At 39.6% G+C, this 23036-nt stretch overlaps 1 protein-coding gene across 3 annotated transcripts in view; it reads right to left on the bottom strand.

Annotated features, from left to right (window-relative positions):
- Positions 1–23036, bottom strand: part of kif26ab (kinesin family member 26Ab) — a 97495-nt gene that overhangs the window by 57666 nt on the left and 16793 nt on the right. The window lies entirely within an intron of this gene.

Raw genomic sequence — 23036 nt, forward strand, 5'->3', positions numbered from 1 at the left:
TCGCAGTGTGTATTTCTCAGCATACTATGGATATTATCTGTACTCAAATGACAAGGACCAACTGCAAGTTTCATTACAAAAAGAGCACAATTAGTCCTGTTAACTTTGATTTGGTGCAGGGTAGAATATGAAATGCTGAACTGTACTTATTGTACTTTAATTTTTGTTCAAAATAAAAACGTGTGTGGCATGCTTGCAGGTGGATGACGGCAATGCCTAAAACACGAAAAAGCCAGTCTTTCACATCGACACACACACATATTTAGACACACACACAGAAAGCAGTCTCTTGAGGGCTATAAAAGGACCTACTCTCTGGAGCAGTGGTGAGATACGAGCTGAGTAAATGTTTATAGAGCCTTTGAGTTTCACCAAGTGACAGTGGTAATCATGACCAGAGATAGCTGAGGCTCATTCAGACAGATAGGCAGCTGCCCGCTAAACTGTCCTTCAACTGCACCACACACATAATGCGTTTAGCTAAAGAAAGGTAATAACTGTGTGTAAAAGTAATGGGGTACAGAGTGGCGAGGTCTACTGTCACTGTCCTGTAGAGCTCCACTCCACATCCTTCAGCTCTAATATAATGACCACTTCAGCGTCATAGCAGGCAATATATATACACAAGATCAGCAATTTGGATTGGATTGCATTAATCTCTCAAACTGAAACTGTATCCAGTACAACCTCCTCATTTGATTTCTCTCATTAGTCTTACAATAAGCGCTTGGTTCTGGGATTTAGAAACAAAGGACTTTGAAAAATCACTTAGTATTTATCGTAGATCATCCAGTTCTACTGGGAGCAATATCAAAAGGCTTCTGCCAGCTAATGGTGGGATTTGTTAAACAGACTCCTTATGGAGTCAGTCCACTAAAAAAAAGTATGAATTTTTAAAGAGGATTTGAAAAGACTCCCAAGTGGCACAACCAGCTTAGAGGGTTGCGTCCTATTACCAGGACCTGAGGTGGAATTTCAACTATGATACAGTCATCCATGCAGTGAGTAGGGTTACAGGAAGTATACTTTTTCCCAATATTACATGATAAACATTCAAACATTCACACTAACTTTTAATACCTGCAATACTTTTTTAATAGGCTAACAATATGTTGATGTATTCTTAATTGAATTGCGTGTGCTAATTTGACTCTGATTGCCAAGGAATTCACAGGTGGAAGCTGTGAAGCTCAAGTGACAAGTGTTACCTCGTGGGCAGGAACAAGAAATATTCTTTCATGCCCTTACTTATGGATAACAGAGTCCCAGAGATGGCCAGCCAGCAGACACAACAATAACAGTATACGAAAGTTTGTATAAGCCACTTCATTGCAAAACAGCCAGTATCAACAACTAGGCCAACATCTGGCTGACACACATTCTAACCTCTACAAAGATCTCAGTTCTTTTCATGTGTACCATCTTTTGGATCTCTGGTAACAGTTTATTTTTACCATAGTACTGCTTTGGTTTTCTAGTACTGTGACTACATTTGGTATCAGTATAAGTCAAAATTCTGGTGTTGTGGCAATCCTGTCAGAGGGTCTGTTGCCGCTTTTCTACTTAAATGCCAATTGGTTCCCAGAGCCAACTCATGCCCTTCCATGCCAGAGCCTGTGAGATTGGTTCTGGTTTCTTTTCCCATCTGTTGTGCTGCTAAATCAGGCCTAACCCTGCATTCAAATTAGCAGGCGACAGAGTGACAGAGTGACAGAGCGTCAGAGCGACAGGCGATCTGTCATTTCCTATAGAAGTCGGCAATTGGTAGCTGCTGCGTAGAAGCAAGCAAGAAGCAACACCCTGTTAGGGTGAGACGTTCTTATTTTTATGCCAGTGAGGTATGTTACAGTGAAACAACAATCTAATCTAATCCAATCCAACAAATTTCTTGACATTTTCTCCAACAGGTTTCTTAAGAGAAACTCATAAAACTGTAAACTTACTACTTAGAGTTCATATTGTAAACAAAACAGTGATACATAGTTTTTTTTTTGGTTTTGTTTTAGTTTTATTTTTTCAAATAACGCTGAATGAGGCATCATAAAAGTGGCATAAACAAAAAGTCTTATGCCATCTGCTCAAATAATTCTTCTCTGCTGGGCATGATTAGCTAACCTTGCTGGGCACAATTTGTAAGTGTTCTGTGCTAAACCAGGTCCAGTTAAAAATGTCATTGGAACGGTTAGACTCCATGTTTGACTGTTTGAAACCTAGAGTGGAAAAGAGGTCATTAGGAACATGATTGACCCTGCTCTCTGAGTGGAAAGAACAGCATAGTTCCTCTCTCATGTCAGCATATGAGATTGCATTAGCAGTAGTTAAAGTGTTTTATGTTGTTTATGAGTCTTAGAGAAATGGCATGCTTGCGGTCACATCGACAGGTTGGTGAATGTAAAATACATTGAGCAGGTGGTATTAATTGGAGGCAGCTAGCAATGGGGAGTTTGTTGGGCCAAAATCCAATTACTGAAAACATTTCAAAGATACACAACCCCACACAATGTGGCCTGAGAGTCTATGCTGAATTATTGCTGGAGGCCAGTTCACAGGCTTTCATTTTCACAGCACCACACACACACACACACACACACACACACATACACAGCGCATGCACACAAACTATCCTTCACAATTTTTATTCCTTGACCTTCCTGCAGCACCTCAGGGCTCTTTCCTCATGTCACAAATCAACCCTGCTTTGTATTCAACAGCCTGATCCCTCTGTGCATTGTTAAGGGTTGATTTAGAGAGCATAATAACATTTCATCTGCTGACCCCATCTGCTGCTGGTGCATTGTGGGGGTTGTAGGCTAGGACATGCAAGTGAGTCAGCGAGACTGCAGACTGGAGTTAGTGGGAAAGTTAACTGGTGCTATATTGTGTTAGGATGTTGCAGCTCATTGCAGAAAGCACGAAAGGAAAAGTGAGGAAAATTATAGATGTAGTAGGAGAAGCAGAAGAGGGTGGAGGAGCAGAGAGAGAGAGAGAGAGAGAGAGAGCAAATTTAAAAAAAAGGAGAATAAGAGAGATGATGAGGGTTAGACCCCTGGCCTGGGGGTTTGTAGGCCATTGTGTTACTTCATTGCCAGTCAGCTCAGATTTTTATGAAGCTCTGGGGATGAATGAAAGCCTACACTATCTCCTGATTAGGAACGCTCTGAAGAACAGGAGAGGGAGCGGCAGGATAAATGACTGCATGCGTGCCCTCGGTCTGTCTGCCTGCCGAACTAATGATGATGAGATATAGGCAGAGAGAGGGCTGAGAGAGAGGGTACAATGAAAGAGAGAAGGAGAGAGAGCAGAAGGAAGAGAAGGCAGTGGAAATGGAAATACAGGTGATTTGAGAGAGTAAGGAAGAGAAATGGAATAGAGAGATAGAGGAAAGATAAATGAGCAAGAGGAGAACAAGAACAGACAGTAGAATGTAGTGTAGTAGTCATCTATCTGAAAACCTTGACCCCTATGTGGCTTGTCTCAGCTGTGGCCACTCAATAGACAAGTGAAGATAAAAACATATGATTTCTATTCTTGTTTTTACCAAGCCAATTTTTACACATCTATTGTATCTAGATCTTTCTGGAATTCAAGAGATTTTACAAAGCCCAAACATATATCCATTGTGCTAAAGGGTCCCTTTTTTAGCCAAAGCATGATCTACTCTAGCAGCACAACTTCTAATACAAACAAAGCAAAACTGAGCGTGTTTACACCCTGTATCGATGTGTGATTCGTGTCCAGAATCACATCTGGGTATACTTTATATATACTTTATATATTATATAATTTCCCCTGTCATGATACAAGTTTACATGCTTGCCTTGGACACCTTAATCATCCCAATGTGTGAGCAGGCTCTTGGTTTGAGGAATTCCAGCCTGGTTTGTGTGTCAACCTTCATTCATTTCCTTGTTTAACCTCTCACCCGCTGGTCAGCACTCAACAATCACATTTTCGCTCACATAATTGCATATGGATATCAAAAACACATTACATTAACACCTGTGTTAAATGTGGTCATGAAACGCCTCTGATCTCCTCTGAATGTGGTTTGAGAGATCCAATCATAATCCGATCAGAATGTTTCTTGGGGTTGTTTATACCAGGGTTTTCATGCAGTCAAGAGAAATCTAAACATGATTCAATCACTGAAAACACAGATTGATGCCAGGTGTAAATTTTATAACTTGGATCTGTTGACCTGCTAAAACTGCTAACAGGTCGATATGTTAAACCCTGGATCTGTTGACCTGTTGAAGCTGCTAACAGGTTTATTTGTAATAACTCTTGGTCTGCACTATTTCAGTTTTGTCTATCTGAAGAAGCAGAAGCGCATTTTAGATAGCTGTCAAAATAAAAGTCGCAAATGGAATTTTAAATTATAAAAAATCTTGTTTTGCAAAAGAACACTGCAAATTATAAACTGTCCCATTTTCCTGGAGAACAAGAGATCAAATGACCTGTGCAATTCAAAAACATGCCCTGCCAAAAGATCTAAATATCAAGGCTGTCAGGACAAAACCTCACATCATCATTTTGTCGTTTTTAATTTTTTGACACAATTTAAAATTGGCAGCTGTCCTTTACATTGTGTCGAAATTTTGTGATTAATGACTTGTAGAAAAGGTCAAAAATTACTTGTAATATTATTTTTCCATTACCCTCTATTAAAAGTTAAGAATGTTTTTTCTTCTATTGTAAAGTTATATTTTGGAGAGGTTTTGTTCTGGGGTTTATCCTTGTTGGTGGAGCTTCTTGATGGAAACAGGCACTTTGCTACTGCTTTTGTTAGTTTGCTGCTCATTGGTCCCCTGCAAGATACTGTCTAGTGTAGTTTGCTAATGGTCCCAGAAGTATTAGTTTAAAAGCTGTATTTAAACAAGAATGCTACAATAGTGGATTCTATCTTAGCAACCATAACAGCAGATGGCCTTGAGCTATTATAGATGGTTCAAAGGGTTAGACTTGGACAATGCATTAGTGGCATTAAAAAATGAGTGGCACTAGTAATTTATCACATTAACGTGCAATTATCAGGTTAACTTTGACATCCATAGTAAATACTAAAAAGAAAAACCAGAGCAGGAGCTCATTAAAGACAACACCTTGTTTCACTGGCACTGTGACTTCACAAACAGATTTCACTTCAAAGCTTTTAAACACATGCCTGCCCAAGCTATTCGCAGGTCAACTAAAATTACACATTTAAAGTGAGGAACATTTGGAATGTTTCCATCTGCTTTTAGTCTACATATTTGTGCTGGCTACTTCATAAACAGTAACTAATCTCAGCCACAAAGTAATGCTTTATGCGTCTGGTTATGCTGTGTGACACCAGAGCAAAGACAGACGCTGTGTAGACTGAACAAACACTCACTAACGCTGTGCTCTAATGGAAGGGGATCACACTGGGCCAAGCTCAGATTCAGAGTGTGTTCTGCATAAACTGCAAAGCTTAAAAGCACATCAGACACTGTATGTACAAATTGATGTTCTGTTTTTAGCTTAATGGTGAACAGCTGGGAGCAGCAGGACATCAGGCCAATTTTTCCCACAGGTAGGTGAATGAGGGGGTTTCCCCATGAGCGGAGCAGGGGTGTGGGAGAGCAGGACGAGCAGCTGCTGCCACACTGCCCACAGAGACACAGGAGGAGAGCAGGGCCTTCTCACGGCAAGCCATTAACACAGATTACCCTCACTGTGCTACTAAAGACCATATCCAGACCTAATCCCAACTGACCCTCACACACACATGCCCAAGTCAATCCTTAAGAGTGGGGGACTTTCGTGTGCTGGGTGCTGAGCTGGACCCCTGAGGACTTAATGACTTTCTGGTGTTTGCTGAGTATAATTGCAGCCGGATGACCAGGAAAGCAAGTAGAGCAAGTATCCAGTACTGTGCAAAAGTCTGGACCACCTTTCACAGTCATTAAGGGACTTTACCAGGAAATTTACCAGAAATTAAATAAATAAAGAGTGATCTCAGACTTTTGAACAGTACTGTATGTGGCTGGAGATCCTGCATGGTTATTAGTCCCCTGATATTCCACTCTCACTAAGACCTTCTTCAGGCTTTAATACTCAACAAGACAATTCCAACATGCTGTCTTTAAACTTGAATAACTTTGCAACCACTTGAGATATCAGCACGCTTCAAGTGCCATTTTAGTCACACCTTCCTGTGAGTCCTCTGCATTGCTGTTGGACAACGGTAATGGCCATTTTTTCCTATATATACTTCTGGGTTTTCTATTGGGATTTTTTTTTCTCAGTAAAAATAAGAAAAAATCAACTCATTTCATTTAAAAACTGATCAGATGGTGTCATAGCTACAGCACTAGGCCATAGTCAAAAATGTAAAGCCAGTCAACCACTTTCAGGTTAAGTCCTAGGCCAAGTGTTCAGCCTTAAGCCAATCCTGACCTCATTCTCATCCTTTCTGCACATGATTTACTTTTGACAAAACTAACTCACAAAATCACATTTTTGTCCACAGTTCAATTTTTTACAAACCTTAAATCAGTCCATTCTGTTTAAATGCGCTCTGCCACCCACAGAAAGACACAGGCAGATAAGTGAAACCACTCTGGAGTGGAAAGTACCTATGAACTAAGACCCAAACACCCACATGTTTACTGCAGTGGCCCTGGCAGCACACATACACCTAGAGGAGAGAGAGGATTCTGTGAAAAAGCATATGTTTGTCTCTGTTTCTCACTGGCGACTAACCTGACAAGGAACAGCTGGTGCTCTGTCTTATCATTACCTGATTCATCATTTTGTCTCAGAGCTTTTGTCATTATTTCTACATCTGTGAGGCTGTAATATATATCCCTGAACTGAAGATATGTCTGAAAGAGCTCTCACTTACAGCAACTACAAGTGCTTCACCCACTTCATTGATGCAGTAATTGTTCCATAACATCAATATATTTTAAACATCTTAATTCAGGCCAGTGCAGGTTAGCCTATCGTATCTATCACAAACTAAATTTGAATGTGAAGTATTATGCATAGCCCATTCTGTACTTTGAGATGTTTTCACATTTATCTGGATTTGACCGTATTTGCTATGTCACTTTGTTATAAGCAAAAAGCTCTAATCATGTTTCAGAGCTAAACTACAGGTGAAGTGATTGATGTCAACCTAAATAAATCTATCTAAATCAACAGTCAACCCAAATAAAAGAAAAATTTTCTACTGGATGAATACTAATCAATAAGAAATGACACTTTAGCTACCACTCTGCTGTAAGAAACATGCATAATCATAAGCCATACTTTCTTTAGTGCTGCTACAAATACATCATGCAGTTCATTGACCAGCATCAAACTAATAATGATAACTTACCAAAGTCAAAGTTAACTTTTTTCCACAGTAATGAGCAGGTATGATTAAAGATTATTTACCTGTTAAACTTCAGTACGTGCAGACAGTGACGTCTGTTCCTCTCAGGCAAGAAATACCAGAAGCTTCAGCAGAAGCGCACAGCTATAGGGGAGTGTGTTTGCCTATCCATCACAGAAACCTCTCATCACATGCTGACTTAATTACCTTTTCCAGCTCACTCAGGCTTGCAAAAGAAACAAGTCCTTTCTCAGAGTGTTTGGACAGCCCCCTGCCCTCACTAACACTAATACCCCCCTCCCAGACAGGCCGTCTCACTGTTTCTTACTCTTTCTCTTTCCCTTTCTCCTCCTCTTTCTCTCTGGCTCATGCATCACTCCAGCTGCCATCGTCAAGTCTAGGCTAGCTATTTGTGGCAGTTGAAGACAACTGCCTTGTCTTGAAGTTTGAAGAGTTTAAAGTTTATGCTGTTCACACACACTGCATTATTTAATAATTTTCAAGGTATAATAACCAATAAATATCGTGGTTAGAGCTGGGCAAATTGAAAATTTTATCATTATCATGATAAATTACATCACATGCTTGCTGAACATATTGTGGAAACTGCCAGTACTTACAAATCACTTCCACTTGCATGTTTGATTAAAAAGAGCATAATTAGTCCTGTTTAACTGGATTTAGTGCAGTGCAGTATGTGAAATTTTGAGTACATGTGACTGGAATCATAGTTTTTATAGTGTTTTTAAAATGTGGCAATACATAAATACTACTATTACTGTCTGCTCTAACTTCATCAGATATCAGAAAACCAAATACTGTGACTAACTGAGTATCATGACAATACATTTTGCCATATTACCCACCTCTAATCACAGTGTCCTTGTGTTAAGCAACCATGCAATAAACCACATGAGAAGACTGTGAAAATGAAAGGAAAGCATCACTCATGCTTATGAAATTTGACATATTACATTTGCACTATCCTTCAACATTAGTTCTGAGCAATTTCTTTATCCTTTAAACAGAACATGTTGTGTATGCAATGTGAGATGAGGTCTTGCAAGACTTTTGCACATTGTACAATGTACAAAATGTACAACAAACAAAAAGGAAAAAAAAATTGAATCGTCTGCCAAATTTAAATTGTTACCATCAATAGCATCCTTGATTATTTAAGGTCTTTCTGAGATATATGTAGGGCACTGCCCTGCCTGGGGGTCCTTAAATTATTGAATGATATCAGTCGTTATAAGTCAAAACACTGAGCAACAAATAAAACACAAAAGTTTCTTACCAGAAAGGGTCAGCAGTGTGCAGCTATGAGCCAAGTAACTACTTTTCGGAATCAATATTACACAATTATTAGCTAACTTTGCTTCAAGGTGCATAAAAAAGTATACATGTCAGTTTGTTCAGAATGTTAGTGTCACAAAAAAGCTGTTCGATGTTTGCAAAGTTGTGGTTTGGTTTATTTATGGCCAGCAATGCTGTGTCTTTTGTGTTTGGTAATTGCGTTTGTGATATTACAACTAATGCTGGCAATGTTGCACCTACCGCAGATGTGAGGTCCTTGTCTCCTCCACACACCGACATATGAAGAAAGCTGTTTCAGGGTGAATGGAGATCAAGAGGGCTGCAGCTAGACGAAGCTAAGAACCAATTGTTTAATGAACTGTAACTCGTAGATGGGAACAGACAGAAATTTATTGTTATCTATATTTTGGAAAAGTCAACTGTCCGATCATACACTGTGACTAACAAGGGAACATGACATCATAACCCCCGACCACTCTGTGTCAAAAATATTTGTGCAGTTCAGCCAACTAATTAACAGGTTCGCATTTAGATCGTTCAGAGAAGTGAATCTGGTTAAATGATCAGGGTTTAAGTAACTAGAAAAACATCTGAACTTCCTTTTTACTCCCAAAACAGTCCATTTATAACAAATCTTCTACCAGCTCTACACGGTTTAGTGCCAAGCAAAGCATGAGGTCATGCATGCAGGTGTGAAGTTAAAAAGAAGCAGAAATTCAGCTCTGGGTTGCCCATGAAACCACAATGTAGCATTCTTCAGCCGAAGCTGTATTTGGCCCATGGCTAATCTGAGAAAACAGCATGCAGGTGCATTATGAGTGCTAGAGTTAAACCAAAGCCTTCATATTTCTCACTAGGGACATGGTGTTGTGTTTATATATGAGCTCAACTGCTTCTGTGCTTACCAAATTAAAATACATGATTTTCCGAGTCTCTATTTAGGCCCACAAGATCCCCAATTATTTATTTATTTCACCACTGTTTACAGAAATAAACAAAACTGGCGAAACAAATCATGAAAATTTCATTTTATTTGGAAGCCTTACTTGGAGAAGACTGGAGAGAGGGGTGGAGAGTTGGGGAGCTTTGGCATGACTGAGATGGGCCTACACTATTCATGATCATGGTGGGTTTCACTAATGAGCACAGAGGACAAGCTACAAGCTCCTGCATAGTTCAAATACAGCACATAATGCTCTATGGCCGAGTTGGAAACACAGTGAGCTCATCAATGAAATGATAAATGATCCTGTTGAAACCACAGCTTGTGAGAACATCTCTGTGGTTTAATTTGAACTCTGAGGAACTTTTCCCACTTTAACCTTCTTAATTTTTACCAACTCTGTCCTGTTCCTGTTTAAGGGAGGTGTTAATGGACAGGGGTAAGGAAAATGTTTTACAGAGGCTAAACCCAGCTTTCAGTTCTTCCAGACAAAACATCAACATTCTTTCAAAGATCACATTTATTGTCTGTTTGCTCTCAGTTAAAAAGAACTAAACAAATAACATGAGTTTTTATGGCTATTCTAGTTTCGCTCAAGCCAAATCAGCTAATGTCAGATTTTTGCATAAAGTAGGGTTGAATGGTCTAGAGAAAATATCTAATACAGAATTTGTCTGACCAATACTGTGACTGTGAATTAAATTGTGATGATTTTCTACAAAGTCCAGGCCTGTTTTTGGCCAAGACGACCACAATACCCTCTCTGGCTCGAGGCTTGACTGCCCGTTAGTCAGTTGTTTTGTCTTATACACAGCATATGGGTGTTCAGTTCTTTGGATTGGCCTAATTAATCTACAGGAAGTTCACACACTCTGTATTATGAGGTTAAATTTGTCCTTGTTAAGACAATGTTATTCATGATTTAGGCTGTAATTTAAACTACAGCTCTTGCAGTTTGAAAATTGCAATTCTTTCCAGTTATGATTTCAATATATAAATCATTTCAGCCCTACAGTAAAAACAGTAATATTGTTTATTTACCTTTTTTGCACTTTGCGAGCTGAAAGAATGCACTGACATGAAACACAGGCTAGTGACTAAGCCTAACACACACATCAATGCACAAACACTATTGAAATGCAACATGCACATTCATGGCTGGCGCACATTAGAGCTTATACAGTTATTACAGTTTATATTGATTATGAAAACGACATCATCAAAATAAAATTATTATTATTATTAGCACTCCCTTTCACAATGACGCTCTTGTTCTGTCTTTTTATAAATTCAGCACTCCCTTCCTTTACAGCAGTGCCCTTCTGCCCCAAACTCATTTACTTTATTATGGTTTACTATGTTTATGTTGACTATGTTTACTATGTCTATGTTTAGTAGTTTTCAATAGGTCATGGAGGTGCACTACAACACAGTTGATCTTTTTTATGTCTCTTATTTGGTTTTATTTAATACTTTATATTTTTATTAATATTTAATTAAATGTAAATATACACAATATATATAATTGATATATAATTTATCTTTTTACATTCTACATTTTTTACATTTTTAAATCCCTTTTTTTTTTTTTTTCTACAAAAAAAAATTGACAGCAATTTATGGCCCTCTTACCCACATTCGTTTGCCTGAAAAGGACAACTGTGGGTTAACAACAAAATACATGCACAGACTAGTCACCAATAAAACTCTAAGAGCCAGTGTGTAACCAGGACAGGACTAGTCATAAAAATGATCTAAAGATTGGACATGAACAGCATCAAAAACAGATGGTTCTTTATTCCTGCACAAAAGTAAACATCCCCCATGACACTATGGAGATTTCAGTAAAAAAAAAAAAAAAAAGCTTAGAGTTCCTCATCATCAAGAAGCGCTCCAGCTGTCTCCAACCACTCCCCACATGTCGTATTTACACACATCCACAAAGAACTGCATCTGAACAACTAAAGCAAACTTCCACTCAACCTCCACTAGCTTTTCTTCGTTTCCTGATGGCTGCCAGGGCCGGCAGAGGCAGCTGGAGTAAGCCTAGCCCTTCTCCCTCAGCTCCCCCTACATACACACCACTATGCAAGAGAGCGGGAGAAGTTAATTACAGACTGAAAAACACAAACAGGAAGAGGTAAACACTCCAACACATTTGCATGAGACCCTCTCATTCACAACCCACTGCACAAGTCCTGATGAGATTGCTCTCTCTATAGCGTTCATCGCTGGGCTTAAATTTTCCAAGGCTCATCTAAAGCTGCACATCAGCATAATTAGACTGGGTAATTCACAACCTAGACTGGTGCCTCTAACTAGTCTAAGTAGGCAAACTCAGACTTTGCTTTAATTTAGGATGCTATGATTGCTGAATAGTTCATGTGTTGCACATCTGTCAGACACATTACTTCAAAACGTTTCATCTGCAACTTCTCAAAATTCATTTGTTCTAAAGAAATTGTCCATGCAGTAATGTTAGCATAGAAAGCCAGTCATGTTTATTATTGCATTTATTATTGCTTTGACAGGTGGATTGGTGCTGGGTCAGCAGTGATGCGGGCTCTTTACCGGTCTGTTGTGGTAAAGAAAGAGCTGAGCCATAAGGCAAGGCTCTCGATTTACCGGTCAATCTACGTTCCCACCCTCACCTATGGTCATGAGCTTTGGGTAATGACCGAAAGAATAAGATCGCGAATACAAGCGGCCGAAATGAGTTTCCTCCGCAGGGTGTCTGGACTCTCCCTTAGAGATAGGGTGAGAAGTTCAGTCATCCGGGAGGGACTCGGAGTAGAGCCGCTGCTTCTTCATGTCGAGAGGAGCCAGCTGAGGTGGTTCGGGCATCTGGTTAGGATGCCTCCTGGACGCCTCCCTCGGGAGGTGTCACAGGCGAGTCCACCTGGGAGGAGACCCCGGGGAAGACCCAGGACACGCTGGCGCGACTATATCGCCCAGCTGGCCTGGGAGCGCCTCGGAATCCCCCTTGGAGAGCTGGTGGAAGTGGCTGGGGAAAGGGAGGTCTGGGCTTCATTGCTTAGGATGCTGCCCCCGCGACCCGAACCCCGGAGAAGTGGAAGATAATGGATGGATGGATGGATGGATTATTGCTTTGTACATTGGTACACTGATTTGTTTAAGACAAACTCACACTGGATAAAACATCTCGCTATAAGTTACAGAGATGGGAGAGGCTAGTTGAGTAGCGCATTGCTGTCACAGTAAAAAGTTCCATATGCAACACGTTCAGCTTACAAGAAGGTTTAGTTGTTATTTTTTTACCTTAACTACCTACCTAGCAGTCTTAGGTGAACGCAATGTGTCCTTTGCATTGAATTTACAGCTGATCCTCAACATTGTCAAATAACTTCAAACTTTTTTCTTTCATTTGATTGGTACATTTTTCAGTGCTTAATGGACAATATATATCAGCTTGATTTGAGCAGCAGAAAATACAAATAAATGCTTCTTCAAGTGCCTTCATTCTTAAGAAAAACAAAAATATTCTGAGGATATGATGGAATATTTACAGACATGGTGATTTAGATAGAACTAATATAAGCTGAGATTACATGTACAGATCATTGGACTGTAAAAAGTAAGGACATGGTGTATTTGGACAGGACTGAATTCACAGATATGCTCTGGGAATATTTTTATTACTACATCTCCCCCATGCAAAACTAACCCCACACTAAATAAATCCAAAACTAAACTCTGCTATATTTAGGTAATGCATTATATGGACAATCATCCCACACTGCTATACTTTGAAAACTCAAAAACACTGGACCATTTCTCATCACGTCAAACCACTGACTCAAGTTCCAGTTTAGCAACAGCAAAATGATCATTTTAGTTCCGGTATCAAGACATGTGCATTAATCAGTAAATAAACTGGCTAAACACCCTCAATAGACCATAATTAAACCTGATAATTCAGTGTGTCGAGTAACAATGCGAGTCCTGCATTTGGCAAAGAAATTCTAATTTCTCATTATACATCTTTTTAGGCTTTTCTTTGTGTCGCAGGTATTTGGAGACAGTGGAGCTGCTGATAGTAACATGTAAAGGCCCTGCAGCATGAATGGAATGAATGCTTTCTTTAGGCTTATGGAGACGTCTAGACAAACTCAATAAAGATGCTCAGATAGAGACGGAGAATCCCCAGAACCCATCTCTATCTAGACCAGGCACGTGGACAAGCAAACACAGACGCACACATTAATCCACTTAAGGATTGTAAAAGAGGGTTTCCTCCCATTTTTTCCTTCCCTTTTTTTTGTTAAGAGCTTTACTTATCAAGAATAGTGACAATGGTCATTTAGTCACTGCATCTGACAGGAACAATGGGGGGAGACTGCAAACGGCCTTGTACCGCACAAGAAAAAGTCTCTCCACTGTGCATTCAAATAACAGAGGTTAGAGGGGTGAGGCTGGCCCTGAGTTATAATGGGCTCAATTGAAATGGCAAAATTACACAAGGGGAGGAAAAGCCCAGTGTGAAGAAAAGGCACAGACAGAGGGATGATTGCCTCTGCTTTTTGCCAGTGAATTGGATTCATTTCACTGGCACTAAGACTGTTGCTTGTCCTGGCAAAAAACTGACCTATAGATCAAATATAAAATTCAAAGACATAAATGTTCATATACCATGGCTTTCCAAGCTCTCCTGTCCTTTTCACACTCTGCCCATAGCTGAGCTGTGAGCTAGAATTTAATCAGGCTAATCTGTCACGGTGTAGAAGCACAGCACCTGCATGAGCTTCTCTCCAATGTGTGAATAAAAAAGGTTGATGCATCTGTGCTATAGCAAGTGCCTGTGTAACCTCTGTCCACTGCAGCAATTACAACATGAAAGAAGCTCAGAATGTCTCCTATCGTGGTGTCACAGGTGTCAGTATGAGCCGAGAGAGCATGCAGGGCCAAGGCTGAAGCCAGGCTGATTTGCATATGAATGTGCACCCATTACTGTATGTGACCATTACGTTACTTTAATGGCTTCTACACAGCCAAAGCTACCGCTTAGCTTTTCAGCTGCACCCCCATTGAAAAACATACGACAAGCATTTAGATTCATATATACTTTCTAAAACCAGCCTGTGTGGTCCTGATCAACTGTTATGATTCTTACACTTAACCCTTTAAATGCAGGATTATTATTTATTAATTTTCAGTTACAATTGTTCAGTAGCTACTGTAATTATTCTAAGGGTACACAGTATGTCAGAGGTCAATACACATTTTGCAGATGGTGGTGCAGGTGGTGGTAATTATTTTCATTGGTCTGATACTGGAAGCCAGTTAATAGTGAACATTTTCCCTCTTTTCAAATGAATAAGACAATAAGACAATAGATAACACCAAAGCCCCATAAACTACACTTTGATCCCCTGTCTAGGCTGCTACACTAATAAGACTAATGTTGCATTCATTTTCGTTTTCACTTAATGACAGGTAGAGGTGCTGAGAGGGGGTGGTGAAGTATGATAATAGTGGTCAATATTAGTGATGCACTGAAATGAAACGTGAAACGCAGGACATACTGAGCCAAAAATCAAAAAGCTGACAAATAAGAATAGTTCACATAAAAAATTACTAAAAGTATTATAGAATATAGGCCATAAAATCAAAATCTCTCAACAAGAGAGAACATTTGGTCATCCAAGGCAATGAATTCCATTATATTTGAGTTTTTCTTGGGCACTGCTGTTCGTGAATTTTTTTTGTTATTTCGCAAACAGAAAAGGACTTTCCTTTCTGCTTCTTTTGCTGTTCTGTATTCACGTATTGTGTGGCAAGTTATGTTTATAAGAGTTATTAAACCTTTGAAGAAGTCTTGGGTATTGTACCCCATCTTAAAACTTGCCATGAACCATGAATACAAATCACTTTTCTCCTCCTCATTGAAACGAGATCCAAGTATTCACCTGCCACTGCTTTCATTATCATTAAAAATAGTCATAAAATCTTTTGACAATTTATTGTAGAAGTACTTAATCTGGTTTCTAATCTGTCTAAAAAGTGCAAGTTTTAGCCATAAAAATGTTGGTTCTTCTCTAGATCCTATTATTACATTTGGAGAAAACGTGAAATTTTGTCCATTAATGTGACCAGGGACATGAATAAACATGATAACAAAGGGTCAATTTTGAATTCAGGTTGACATTGAAGGGTTAATGTAATGCACTGTCTGTTCTTGATGACAGAGATCTATATATGGTTAACTCATGCATTACAAACATGCACAAACACACACACACACACACACACACACACACACACACACACACAATAAATGTGGGCTAAAGGATGCATAAGCATAAGCTCAGTCCATGCTTAAAGGCTTACTAGGAGGCTCAGGGGTCAGAGGTTAAAGGTTGGCTAATAGTGCAGCTTGTGGAGGTCTGTCCAGCCTTCAGGAGCACTGACCTCTCATCTCCCCTCTCCCCTCTCCCCTCTGCAATGACTATATTAGTCAGCACCAGTTCACAAACCACATCACCAGCTGCATTACTGCTTATTTAACAGATGATTTACAATACTCTAGTACATACAGACACAAACCTGCATAAACAGACAGATTAACAACTTCATAACACAGCTTCATAAGACTGACATTAATCCACTGAGACCCTAAACCCACCCTGCGAAACACACATAACCACTCACTAAACTGTATAAAGTCACTGATACATGTTTGCTATATTTAAACATGAAAGTCAGCCACACCACATCAGTCACCCCCTCATTAAAACCACTATCATCTCTCTTCTTGTCTGTTTATGTTGATGATCAGCACTGAAGTGCACATGGTCTGGCACTCTGAAAGCCTCAAACAAACCCTCTCCACCCAAACAGCAGAGCAACAGGAAGTGCAACAAGATTGTGACTTCCTGGCTAGGCTCACTTTCTCATGGACTGCAGGAAGCAGAAAGTCTGGCCTCAGACCCAAAATTCTACTGGTTCTGCTCTTTAAAGAGCCCTTGTCCTACATTTTTCTTATGATGTTTTCATGTACCAAAAACATTTGTAATTCTTTCTTTTTACATGAACATTTTCCAGCTTAAACAGGTTGTTCTCTGTTCTCTTGTCACAATACAGAGCAGGTAATCAAAAAGCCGTCTATGCTAAAACAGCAGCCTAATGAATTGAGTGGAACAAACTGCTGTAGGGGGAAAAGATGGATAAATGTAAATGTGTTGATTTTTATGACATCACAAAAACAGTGAATTTGTAATTCATAACATTGCTGACACATAAAGGCCACAATCCTGTATTCAGCCTAGAGTAGTTTAGCCACACCCATTCATACTGCTGTTACGGGGAGTGTTTCAGCCCCGTCTGTTTTTTAATGAGGTACAGGGAAAAATGAGTACAATTGTGTTTTTGGTGCATAAAATCACACAAAGTTAAAAGCGGTACTTGGGGAAAAAATTAAACGCAATACTACATATAACAGTGTCTACATCAAAGGTCCATACACAAGATGTGATAGCAGAACAGCTACAGTACAGATCTTTAAAAGTATTTTAAAAATTATCACACATTGTTGAGAGTGTGTGAGCACACTGTATCTGTAATGGAAGAAAGCAGCATCCATGATGCAGTTTTGTACAAGCAGGTTGCATAAAAGGCCATAAAACAAATTGGTAATTTGAATAAAACACCATAAAACAAATTGGTAATTTGGGCCGAATTGGCTCCAGGCTAAAAAGACAGCGATAAAGGCTTGAAGTCGAACTCAAAGAGACCACACAGTGACATGGAAGTTTACCCACACCCATGCACAGACACTCAGCTATTATTGTCTACACAATGTAAAACCAACTAAAATGTAAAATGGGTTACAATGTGCTCACAATTGATCTGTTTGATTGTTCTGTCTGTGGTAAAAACAAAAGTTTTATAAAAACATTAGCTTTGCTGGCAATGTTGCATCTCTTTACTGCATTAGCAGCCATGCACGCTCAAGCGGCAGCTTATGCCACGTTGAGTGGTATGTCATTAATAATTATGTACAAAATAACCCATAGCGACATTTTATATTCACTTAATAAACCTAAAAAAGTAACAGAAAAGTGCTGCAAAACATTGTGATCTGTAGACAGTAGTCAAGACATCACTATTTTCCCCAATGGTGTACTAGCTTCACTTTGCGGAAGCTCTTCCAAAAATTTCACAGGAATTGTTGTAAATCTTGTGTAGATAAATTGCTCACTGCCAATCTTAAAGTAGATTAATTTCATTCTCTTATTCCTAACATGCTTCAAATTCACATCATCTGCTAAATGAATTAACTTGGACAGACAGGTGTACCGAGACGCGGTTCCACCCAAACAAGTTATTGCGGAGGATGTCAAGGAATGGAATGAGAAACTTCTGTGTGTGACGTCTAGACATCACAGAGGCTAAATTCCCGCTGGAGGAAGTTAGGTGTGAACAGAGGAGTTGACTTCCCCACGCAGAGCGAGTCAGATGAGAGTGATGGATGGAATGGGACAGAAAAACAAAAGCGAGTCGGCACTTTCGGAAGCATGCATTGTGCGCAGGTCATGGGGATCATCCTGGGAAGGAGGGCACCATTTCAGGAATGATTAACCACATTCCCACAAACGTTTCCTTTCCTAAACACCAGCGGCAGGCCAAGCTCATTAACGGGGCGGCTGTGTGTGTCCATGCGTGTGCTACCTGAGGACAGCTTCCAGCCACTGCCCTCCACTATATCACCTCCTGTGCTAAGTGCGAGTGAGTTATCTCCCCCTTTACTTCCTGCGAAAACAGGAAATGACAGAATAGGAAAGTGCTGTATTTATGTGCGTTGGCTGAAGGCCTGTTTCTCCAGTCCTGAAAACAGGCCTAAGCGGGTGCGACCTGCAGCCGTGTTATTTTTAACACTTTAACAAAGAGCCCCCACCGATCCTTTTCACAGCTGTTGTGACTTTAGTTACTTTCTGCTACTGATTTTGGATCAGCTCTTTCTATAGATGCCCCAAGCTTATTAGTAGCTTCATTATAGCATAACTGTGTTTCAGTGTGGCACAAAACAGCTACACACATGCAGACGTATGCAGAGGTTTTTGCATCTATTGTAAAATTACATGGTTTGTTAATTTTCTAAGTTAAAAAAAAAGTCCATCCTTTAACACAAACTTCTGTACATCCAAATGCACAATTACTGTTTATTGGTTGGAATAGACAAAAACACTATTTCAGAATCATAAACTGTACTGCAATAAATCCAATAAAACAGGACAAATTATGCTCTCTTTGTAATGAAACATGCAGCAGGTCAGTAATCTTTAAGCACTGATGATACCTACAGAAAACTGCATTGTAATGTAATTTATCACAGCGATAAACACTGCTACACCGATCATCCATATTATCTATCAGGTAGTAATTTACTGCAGGGGAATTTTTGGTGTGATTTGCAAGGTTTGCTATTGCACAAATAAGTAATTTTTTATGTTTGGCCTCTTAAATCATTCTCATGAATTAATTAGTCATCAAAATATTCAGTAGATTGCTCTGTTAACAATCAATAGTTAAAGCACAAGAGACAAGCTACTTAAGAGAGTGAAAGGGAAGCTAGACTGAGGAGAAAACAGCAGAGCTATGTGTGTTTTTGTTTTGGTGTCTGTTTGAAAGTATGTTTTCATGTATTATGTCTCTGGGGCTGTCTCTTCGTATGTAGGGGTGGGATTTATGCATTAGTGTGTTTGGGGTTGCAGTGTTTGATCTCTTTGAAGGCCATAGGAAGGTGCTGACAGGGGTTCCTCGTCTCTCTGCGCTGGTGTTTTGGGCAGTGTGTTTTCTTTCATGTGTTCAGGAAGCTACTCACTGAGAGACACAACAAACCCCTTCGCAAGTCTCTCTGATCTTCACTGCCCATTGTTTAAGAGTCAATTAAGCATTGTCTAGCACGCGCATACAAACCCCCTCTCCCACTCCCACTCCCAAATGGTCTTAAACGTCTATAATGTACACACTCAGAAACACACACTGACAGTAAACCATTTTTCAAAACTCAATCTGTCTGCCCTATGTTCCACTGCATTTTGAGAGTTTCCTGTCATATTTGAGAAAGAATGTGATAGAAAGCAAATACTAAATCATATCTTTAACTAGAGATGCTCTCTTTTCTCTCCTGACAATATAAGAAAAATTCCAATATAAGACAGGGTAAAAAACTACTGATTAATATACTGATATGCATGTGTTTAAAGGAAAAATCAGATCCTGATAATTACCTAGCACTTTATCACAGTTTACAATATTTTGTATTTAATAAAAAGCAACCAAATGACTGCATTCTCAATTTATTTTTAAATGTCAAAACTATGAAGGTAGAACAGAATATTCATTAAAAATAAAATACAAATTCTCCACATATTGAAGCTAATTGAGTATGATTCCTACATAGTTCCGTTTGCATTTAGAACCGGAGATAAGAACCCCTGATTTGCAATGGAACCCTTTCTGAGACCTTTGGAAAGGCTCCATCATAAACCAGGGAAAATATGATTTCTTCAATTTTATCATACATACAATCATAAACATGCATCAGCAATGCATATGATCGCATAAAAGTCCTTCATATGAAAGTTCATAAATATCTTATTTACCCTCCCCTACGACAATGCTAATTACTACTAGCAGTATAAGAGTTTTCCCCACATTACATTAGCATCAAGCTAACTGTTTAATATCACGAACCTTCAATGAAATGTTAAGTTTGTAACAAACATTTAGGAAACATAGTTCAAATTAATGGTCTGGCTTTACACTGTATCTTTAAGTAAACATTTCAACTTTAAGCCTAACTTTCATTTGATATACACACAGCATTCACACACACACACACACACACACACACATATTTGAGAGGTCCTACATTTTTTCCTCCACTAAGCCAGATGGGACATGAATTTTCTGTTACTTGTGTAACTTGACACAACTTGACAACTTCTGTAATTTGACACATTACATGTCTAGTATTGTTACAGTTATAGAACGAGTGTAACTAAGAAACTGGGTCGACTACATAGGCCATGTTTGGTTGACATCCGATCTGTTTAACAAGGCACGTATTTGGGCCTGTGCCATTTAAGGATATTGAATTGGTGCAATAAAGGCCCAAGGGATGATTTGATGAACAAAGCATGTGAATAAAAGAAAGAAAAGAACACTATTAATTTAGCAGTCAATTCAAATGGAACTTTCTTAGCTAGCACCCACGCTATTCTGCCAATCACAACAAAGTGCAAAGTCAGTGTCCTTCCTTACAATTACCAAAAAACCACATGCCTCTGCATACCAACTAAATGTGTGGACAGGTGCGCATGACTTCTAGGATTGTTAGATGGTGCAATGTCTGCCTGGACATGCAGTGGATATCAGAGAGGGACCCCTGCTAGTACATGTCCTTCTGTTAGTGAGTTTCCCACAACCAGAAGACCCTCAGGAAACAGCCAGAAAGGAGGGGCAGCAGTTAGCCCACGGCTGGACACCTTGACTGGACAGATCTTTCCCCTGCAGGCAGACCCATAAAACCCAGCAGGTATCTCACCAAGGCCACAGGCACAGGATGGCAACTTCTTAGCAGGAGGAAGGATTTCAGTGTAGCTGTAGATGTGCTCCTTGATTTGCATTCCAAGGAGTTCTGCTATGAATATACAAGCCAGCTGCATAAATCACAGTCTGGAAACAACATGTACACCTCAAAGAGTTTGGACTCTTGTGGGCTGACATTTTTCAATGGGTAATGATAACACAGTGTGCATCACACAATAGTTTGAGACAAACAATATAGAATAGATTACAAATGGACATGAATTGGCATACCTGTGGTATTCAATAGCTCATCATGTCAACACATCAAAGGCTTTATTGATCTCAGCCACTGAGAGTGAAAATGACTCCAACTCAAAATGGGTTAGAATTATGGGTAATTGTGGCTTTAGAAACGTTCACAACAACATGTTTCCTTCAGCAACAGCGAGATTTATCTCTGCTGTTCTTGACTCTGGTACACATCAACAAACAATTTCATCCAGACAAAACATGCCATAACTGCCAAAACACATTCTGATAGCTGAGGGAGCCCCATTAGGGAGTAACTGTTCATTTAGCGGAGGCTCAAGCGAGTCAGAAAGGCCTTTATCATTGATGCACTGACAGTTCAGATGCCATGTGAAACTAGGGCATGAGACACTTTCACACCAACCACTCCCTTTTTATTAGAGGCGCAGCAGAGCCCAACATAATGCAAAAAAAAGTGGCACAGTGGCTGACAATTAGCTTCTGACAATAAAACATCAAGCATGGCACACAAGGATGTGAACAAAGGAAAGAAAATGGAGCGCCAAAGCTCTGAGCCCTCCTGCAAGTTCACGGCCTCATGTCAAAGTCCTGCCTGTTTCATTTAACGGCACGTGTGGGGCCTCTGAGGACTGAAGTGCCATAGTCTGCGTGGGAAAGACAGCAGAGGGGCTCATAAAGGGAGGTGTGAATTAAAGTAGCTGACACAGTGTGGGGATAAAACACAAGCTCTCCGGGAGGACAGTGTCATTGTGACATCATAAAAACTCGCTAAAGTAAGTAAAGCCTGCACGAGAGGGACAGTTCCACAGTGACATCATAAACAGTGCCATGGTAACAGAGGGGGTAATATAGAGCCTCTTGCACTGTGATGATCATTGCTATGGTGACAAATTGGGTAATATAAAGTAAGAGTGACAAGAGTGACATCATAAACATTGTCATTGTAAGGAGAGGGTTTTGTGATTCTGTGAACAACGACAATGACGGCAGCAGAGTAAATGATCCCAAAGAGGCGAGTAAAAGAAAACCGTGGCAGAATATCTATTGGGTAAGCACAAGACATACCTTTACTCTGCAGCTATACTGTAAAATGTTGTGCAAACTGGCAAAAAGAAAGATCAAGTGTATGGTAAACTAGTTTATCACAAAGCTGTATGTCAATATTTTGTATTGTGAGGGCTGTCAGTCATCCAAGTCATTGAATTGTCCAGGACCAATAAATCAAGGCAACAGAACTTGTCTTGACTTCATTGCAAGTATGTGGTAAAACCATACCTTAGCAAAGGAACTCCAAGGAATGTTCCTTCCAATCACTTGAAACAATGAAGCCCCTTGGCAAAACACCTTGAACATTATACTACAATTTGACTGACTTTGACTGATGACGACAGTATTTGGGCCTGTTTCAGAGCCATTTTGTGTTGGGAATTAAAGGCAGAGCTAAATCTCAGTAAGACATAGTACATTTAAGAACTGAAAGCATGGACTGTCAGACAGATTCCTAAGGAAAAACCTTTAATCTCTTCAGGTGTGAAGGTTTTTTAAACTTTAAAAAGTTCTCACATGCACATCTCATTAACATAAAATGGTTCTCTAAAGAACCATCCA

The sequence above is a fragment of the Pygocentrus nattereri genome, chromosome 10 (genome assembly GCF_015220715.1).
Source record: "Pygocentrus nattereri isolate fPygNat1 chromosome 10, fPygNat1.pri, whole genome shotgun sequence".
NCBI classification, from domain to species: Eukaryota; Metazoa; Chordata; class Actinopteri; order Characiformes; family Serrasalmidae; genus Pygocentrus; species Pygocentrus nattereri.